Genomic DNA, 7,131 nt, shown 5'->3' on the forward strand with positions numbered 1-7,131 from the left:
GTGTGTGTGTGTGTGTGTGTGTGTGTGTGTGTGTGTGTGTGTGTGTGAGAGAGTGTGTGAGGGAGTTGTTGTGTTTGGGAATGACATTTCACAGGGAGGCCCTGTCTCTTTTCTGTGGTCGGTCTCTCTCTCAATTCCCTTCCTTCTTTTTGTGTCTATCAGTCGATCTGTTTGTCTGTTGTGGTCGGTACTCAATTTAGCTTGAGGACAACCCAGCTCTACACACACACACACACACACACACACACACACACACACACTCTCTCTCTCTCTAACAGACACAGTATTTTGGCATAGAGCTCAAACAAAACCACAGTGGTCCAGCCCTTGGCAACACAGCCGAGATGAACTGACCACTTTGACGTCTGTCTGGACACACAAGCGCCCAAACACACACAAACAGAGTTGAATAGAATAGAATATCTGTCTTTTAATCTGTGGGATGACATACACTATTTCATGTTGTCATCTCTTAAAGAAGATTTCTAAAAGGAATTGTTTTGAAAGTCTAGTTGTAAAATGGTGCTCAACATTGTCTTGTACTCAGATGTAAAATATACTCACAGTAAACGTCAGATATTTTTCTTTTTGGAATCAATTTCAGATATGACTCAAGCTTGGAAACACGAGGCGGTCCGATGGCTTTGCTCTGCAGAAAAAGTGGTGAAAAGTATTTCTTTACTTATTGACGTGTTTGAGTGGGCACACCACACCCTGACACACACACACACACACACACACACCCTGTGCAGGGCCCCAGCTAAAAGCAGAGGGGACCGTTTCCTGTCTGTCGAACCACGCCCTGAGTGGAAGAAGGAAAGAGTACAGGCCACTCATGTACTTTGGCAAATACAGTTTATCTGTGTCCAGTGTGGCATAAGAGAAAATCACACACCGTAGATTCAGAGTATGAGCACACATTGGGTAACACATAGCGTGTAAGATATTTTGCATATTCATAACGTGTCGTGTGAGTTGTGAGACGACGTTATGAGTGTTAAGGTGACGATATGAAGACCTTCAGGTTTCTAATGTCGAGGGTCCACAGTTAGCTTTTTAATCTGTATTCTCTTTTCCTCCTCTTTATAAAATATATATTCTCTTTTCCGTTGCTCTCTTTCCTTCAGTGCTTTCTCTCATTTTTTTTCTCACATTATATGACCAAAAGTATGTGTCTGAGGTCGTATTTCATTGTTTGGGCTCGGGGGAATCTTAATGATAGAAGTTAAATTATTTAAGGCAATACTGCCAACGTTTGTGGCTAAAGGTTGGGAGGGCCTCTTGCTGTTTTGCCCCCATGCACACAATGAGGTCCGTACAGTGTGGAAGAACTTAGCTGGTCGGCATAGAGTCCTGAGATCACCCCCATCCCACACCTTTGGGATCAACTGGAACACTGGCTGAGATCCAGGCCCCTTATCAGCCTAACATCAGTGGTCGACCTCACTAATGCTCTTGTGGCTAAATGGGAGTAAATCCTTGAAGCCAGGTTCCAAAATCCAGCGGAAAGCCTTCCCAGAAGAAGGGTGGAGGCTGTTATGGCAGCATATTAATGCTCGTGGTTTTGGAATGAGATGATCAGCACTCACATATGGGGAAAATATTCAGCTGTCCTCGTATGGTGTATCTTGTTTTACTGTGTACATCAGTAGGGGAGGTCACCTGCCATTAGAGTCATGACAGATTAACTGTTCTCAAGTGTGTGTGTGTGTGTGTACAGGAAATGTGTTTTTTCGTTCCTGGCCTGCATGGTGGTCATCACGAGGATAAAAAGATTATGAAGATCCCTCAAAGTGAGGATGTGTGTACCTGTGGGTGTCTGTTTGTACATGTGTAGACTGTGTGTGTGTGTGTGTGTGTGCGTGTGCGTGTGCGTGTGTAGGTGAGTGTGTATACTCAGGTACATAGTGTATGAGAAAACTTAACCATGTATAAAATTGGCTTTGCTGGCTGGTTGCTCATATTCACTCAACCAGCCTTGTAGCTCCACACAGAAATCCTTGAATGATGATTCTCTCTCTCTCTCTCTCTCTCTCTCTCTCTCTCTCTCTCTCTCTCTCTCCAGTTCCAAAGGGTGAGCTCTATTTTAGCAGCCAGCCATAAGAGAGTGTGCGAAGATTCAAATTGAAACCTGCCCATTTATGAATCAAATTTGTTCCGCATATACATTTTCCATAGCGCACAGGACTGCATTAGACTAGTGTTTAGATAAGTCTGCACGTGTGTGTGTGTGTGTGTGTGTGTGTGGGAGGGTTTTACTTATAGTGAGAGGCCTGTGTGCATATGATCCTGTGTGTGTGTGTGCAATTATGAATTATGCCATTGTTCTCCTCATCAACTTTGTTTACAGTACACTTGACTTATCCTGATGTATATGTGTATGTTTTTTGTGAAGGTCTGGATTTATTAACCCTCTTGTGATTTTTCTTCCTTGAATCTCACATTGTTTATTCAGGAAAAAGTCATCAAAATGCCGCTTGGCATCGTTCACTTAGTGGACAACATATTAAGACCTTCTGCTCCTGTAACTATTCTACACTGATCCGTTGGTGGACTTAAGTTAAAACTCTCACTACTTAAAGTGGCAATCTCAAAGGCTTTCATTTGAAAAAATCATTATCACTATCTATCGCCGAAGGACGTAACACAATTGAGCTATGGCCCACTGATGAAAGTATTGCAATATTTATATATTTTGCAGTATTACAAACTTCTTCTTCGTCTTTTTCCTTTGATGTAAAATGTCCAACGTATTTATGTTTTATAAATAAGAAATGACCTTTAGGTTGATTCATACAGCATTGGACATTAACCTCCCATCCAGCGAATAAATACACATGACCAAGCTATTTCCACCAGTGATTACTTTTCTCAGTAATTTCCCTGTCGTCTAACTTGACAGGTTGTGACAGTCGGAGAGCAGCTTTCAGCCAGCGTGATCGTTTTACTTCCTCTCCATAACAAAGCTACCAGCGGAGTGGAGTCGTTTTAGATTCCCCCTTCATACACATTCAGCTTCTTTCAATTGCAAATGATGAACCGGGTGAGTGCACCGACTTTGGGACCTTTTCCACGTTGACTTCAGAGTTAAAAAAAGAGAATTACTTTGACATACTGGCTGGCATATTGGTTTGATTAAAGTTGTTTGTGAAACGCTTTTATAAATGAGGCCGCGGGCAGATAAAACATGATCAAACGAGCCATGAGTGATTAGTCACACAATAGACTCTAACTTAAGCACATCCAATATTCAGCCATAACAATAAACACATCTGGAACACCGCATAATAAAAATAATTTCTAAAGGGCCAATTACAGTAAGTGTATTGAGTTTTACGAACTCAGGATGTTTTGTCAGGGTCCTGATTTTGAAAGTTGATTTTTGCTTTTTTTTAAGAACAAATCAACTAAATGTCATAAAAAATTAGAACAGCATGTTACTTATAACGCCGCAGGAAACTACGTCTTCAGTTCTGTCAATCTTCTCTCGTCCTGCCTCTAAATGTTCCTCAAATATCAGTTTAAACATGTTTTTAAACTTTGTCAGTTCCTCAGAAAGAAAGAATATATGAAGACGACATTTCAAGAAAATATAAAAGTCTGACTCAGACAGAATATTGAAGAGTTAATGAAGATGGAGGATTTTGAAGGCTTAAGACAGAAAAAAATGAAAGGAAGGTAAGAGAGTCGTCTCAGTTCGGTCTAAATGAATGCTCCCTCACTCCTCGTCTCCCCTGAGCAGAAAAAGAGGAAAAAGAGGCAAAGCGAGGGAACGTGGTGAGATGGAAAATGTGAGGAGCGGGCCGGGGCTGAGCCGGTGGTTTCAGCAGTATAACTGTCCTATTGTCTGACTCGCGACCAGAGACTGAGCGCAGGAGACACACACACACACACACACACACACACACACACACACATACACACAGACAGATGTGCAGCTGTGTTGTTGTCATAACTGTCATCAAACGCTGAGTACATTTGAATGTTTGTGAAACCATGATCGTAGAGAGAGGGCACTGAGGATGAGCTGCTGTGGAAGTGTAGTGATAATAATAGTAATTTCATGATTTACACATAGACGAATCATGACACACACACACACACTGCAGGTGTGAATCTTCTTCACTCCCATTTCAAACCCACATGTCGGCACACACTTAGTTTGGACTACGGCATCCGTCTCATGATCGGAGAGGAATCCAACACAGGTATACGTATCAATCTATCGAAAGAGTTACTCACATTAGAAATGAAGCAACCTGCCATAGCTTAGAGGTGTGCATATTTGTGTTAGCTCTAAGTTACATAAATGAGATAATAATAACAAAACTATTTAACTGATTTTGTGTCTGTTATGAGGAGTAATGCATATGTAGAATGATGATGGCGCACACATATTACCAGTAACGTCTGTATTCCTCTAACAAGGCTCCGTCATCATCCTGAATTTTAGCTGACATGATGTGTTCACCGTGGAACTGTAAGTTTTGCCACACCAGGGGGTGAGCACCGAGGGAGTTCTGGGAAGCTCAGCAAACCCCCACAGCTGCAGACAGGTGAAATGAAATAAAAATTGGATATTTTATGTGTTCATATTCACTGTAACCGTGACTTCTATGTGATGGTTTCCCTTTTTTTTGGATCAAAATTGGACCGAGCGAGTTTCGGAAAAAAAAACTCTCTTCATTTGGCAGAAGCTGTTTGCACCGTTAATACCCGACCATTGAGCCCGTCAGTCACCGTGAATAAACCTGTAAACAGAATATTCCCGTCCAGCTGTGGTGTCCTGAGAACAGTCCACCAAAGAAAGTCTCTATAAAAGACGGGGCTGCCAGCTCGTCTCTCTGACAGAGCGAGAGTTTCCTCCTAATTCAGTGGTAGCAGCAGCAGTCAGTGCTTATCAGCAGCAGGGTGTCTGAGACATTAAGTTAAAGTGTATTTATGTAGAAATATACAGTACACTCCTTCATGGCAGCTCGCAAGTCTCTCAAGAAACGGTTACAGAAAGAAATCAAATAAGAACAGGACAAAACAAGCCAACAAATCTGCCCTGTCGCATCTTGTCAGGGGCGCCTATATAAAAAGGAAAAGGAAGAAACCTTGGATACAGGTGGTGTGAGTCTGAGTTTGCACAAACAGCAAAAAGAAAAGTCGAAGAAGTAAACCTGATTAAAGTCGACAGTTAGACACCCTAACTGGTTTCCCAGTAATCTCACCATGATTTTAACTGGATTATTCAAACAGAGTTATGTTACCTCCACGTGTCCAAAGGCCGGTAACATGAGGATCCATGTTTAAAAAAAAAAAAGGATCATTCTTTGTGTACATTTTGTGACTGCAGTTTTGTGCAGGTGGAGCTTTGCTGCATGAAAATCCCAACGTCTGCATAACCACAGTCATCGTGAGAAGAGTCGGGTAAATGTCAGTGTGGTTATTCTAACACAGCAGTGATATGTTTATATGTGACCACCCTAAACGGGTCACCATGCATGTAAATGTGGCCAATTAAATACAGTCAGTGTAATAGTGTTATATCTGAGGAAAGGATTTGATTTCAACCAGGACAGCACATCAGTTCAAGTCATCGGATATTGTCAAAATATAAGAGCCATAAACGGTACGCCGTTTCAGAAAATCTCTTTCGCTATAAACTGTATCTGTCAGTCTCTTGTTTCTTCTCTATGTTCAAATTGATAGGATTTAGGGACACAAAGATCAAAGCTTTATATATTTCCAAACCAGAGCTGTCTTTCTCTCTCTGGTTAATGCCATCTGTCACTGTGGGACCAACTTAGATTTATATCTGGACTTTTACTAAAAGCCTCAAAGTTTCAAAACAACATTTTAAAATCTCATCTAAGTCCAGACACAGAGTCTCTCTCTATTTGTGTGTGGGTGTGTGTGTGTGTTTGTGTGTGTACGTGTGCGCGTGTCATTGCATTTAATGTCGAAGAGCCGAGGGACACACTGCGCAAACAGGTAGAAAGACAAGAGAGGTGGAGGGGACGCAGACGGAGGGAGAGGAAAAAGACAGAGACGGGCTGTTGATTTGTGAGCAGAAGTATGTATGTAAAATCTATAAATGTCACACTTGACACATACCAGCAGCTGGTCAGCACATAAACCGAAACCAGATTTACTTTTCACAAGTTATGCTCTCCATTCAACGGCATCTCCGTCGTTCTGTTTCTCATTCCCCTGTCCCGCTTCTCTCACTTTTATGGGAAATCTATTAAACCCTCCGAGCTACTTCACAGTATAAATGTATTTTATAGAAATCGTTCTGGGCAAAGAGAGAAAGAAAAAGGGAGAAACTGTAGTGATATAATTACAGGGGTTTATTTGACTGCAGGTGAATAGTAGATGTTCAGATATTATGATACTCTGTGCAACCAGTTTTATTTGATCTGTGTGTTGATGATGGATGAGTTTGAAACTGAAACCACTCAAAGCTAAGTGCCTCTAGACAATGTATCACGAGAGACATATTGTGTGAATAAGTACTCTATTACAGTAATACATTTCCAGAAGCTACTGCACTCACACAGACACTGGCTGTGATTATAATAATTGATTTACAATATTATCTGATCTACATAATATACATATTGGAATATTGCAAATATACAATAAACATCTCAAGAGAATATTTGTAAGTGTGTAACAAACAATCTAAGATGCAGATGTTTTATGTTTTTTATTTTAATTTCTCAAGTGAAATCCAACTCATCAAAAGTTATCCAGAGCTTCTCCCTCAGGTATTGTGGTCAGAGAGAAGCCAAAAGAATACAAGTATTGGTATATTCTCTGGAAAATTGTGTCAACATTAATCTCCTTAATTTGATTTGTTGCAGCTACTACAAGTACAGTACATTGAGCAGAACACGGTATGTCCTACAAAACATTTTACATACAGATTTGTGTTTTTAATAATCTTCTTTAAAATCACTGAGACCAATATAACAAGACACATATAGGAAGTAAATGTCCCACATGTACTAACTTCATGCATTCAAAGATATTTGACATAACAATTAAGGTAATGTATACAAAGAAAACTACTTAAATTGTACATTTACACTCGGCTATATCTTAGAGGTAAATATTGTTCTTTTTACTGCCCTACATTTG

The sequence above is a fragment of the Anarrhichthys ocellatus genome, unplaced genomic scaffold (genome assembly GCF_004355925.1).
Source record: "Anarrhichthys ocellatus isolate YVR2014 unplaced genomic scaffold, GSC_Weel_1.0 scaffold35, whole genome shotgun sequence".
Taxonomy (NCBI): domain Eukaryota; kingdom Metazoa; phylum Chordata; class Actinopteri; order Perciformes; family Anarhichadidae; genus Anarrhichthys; species Anarrhichthys ocellatus.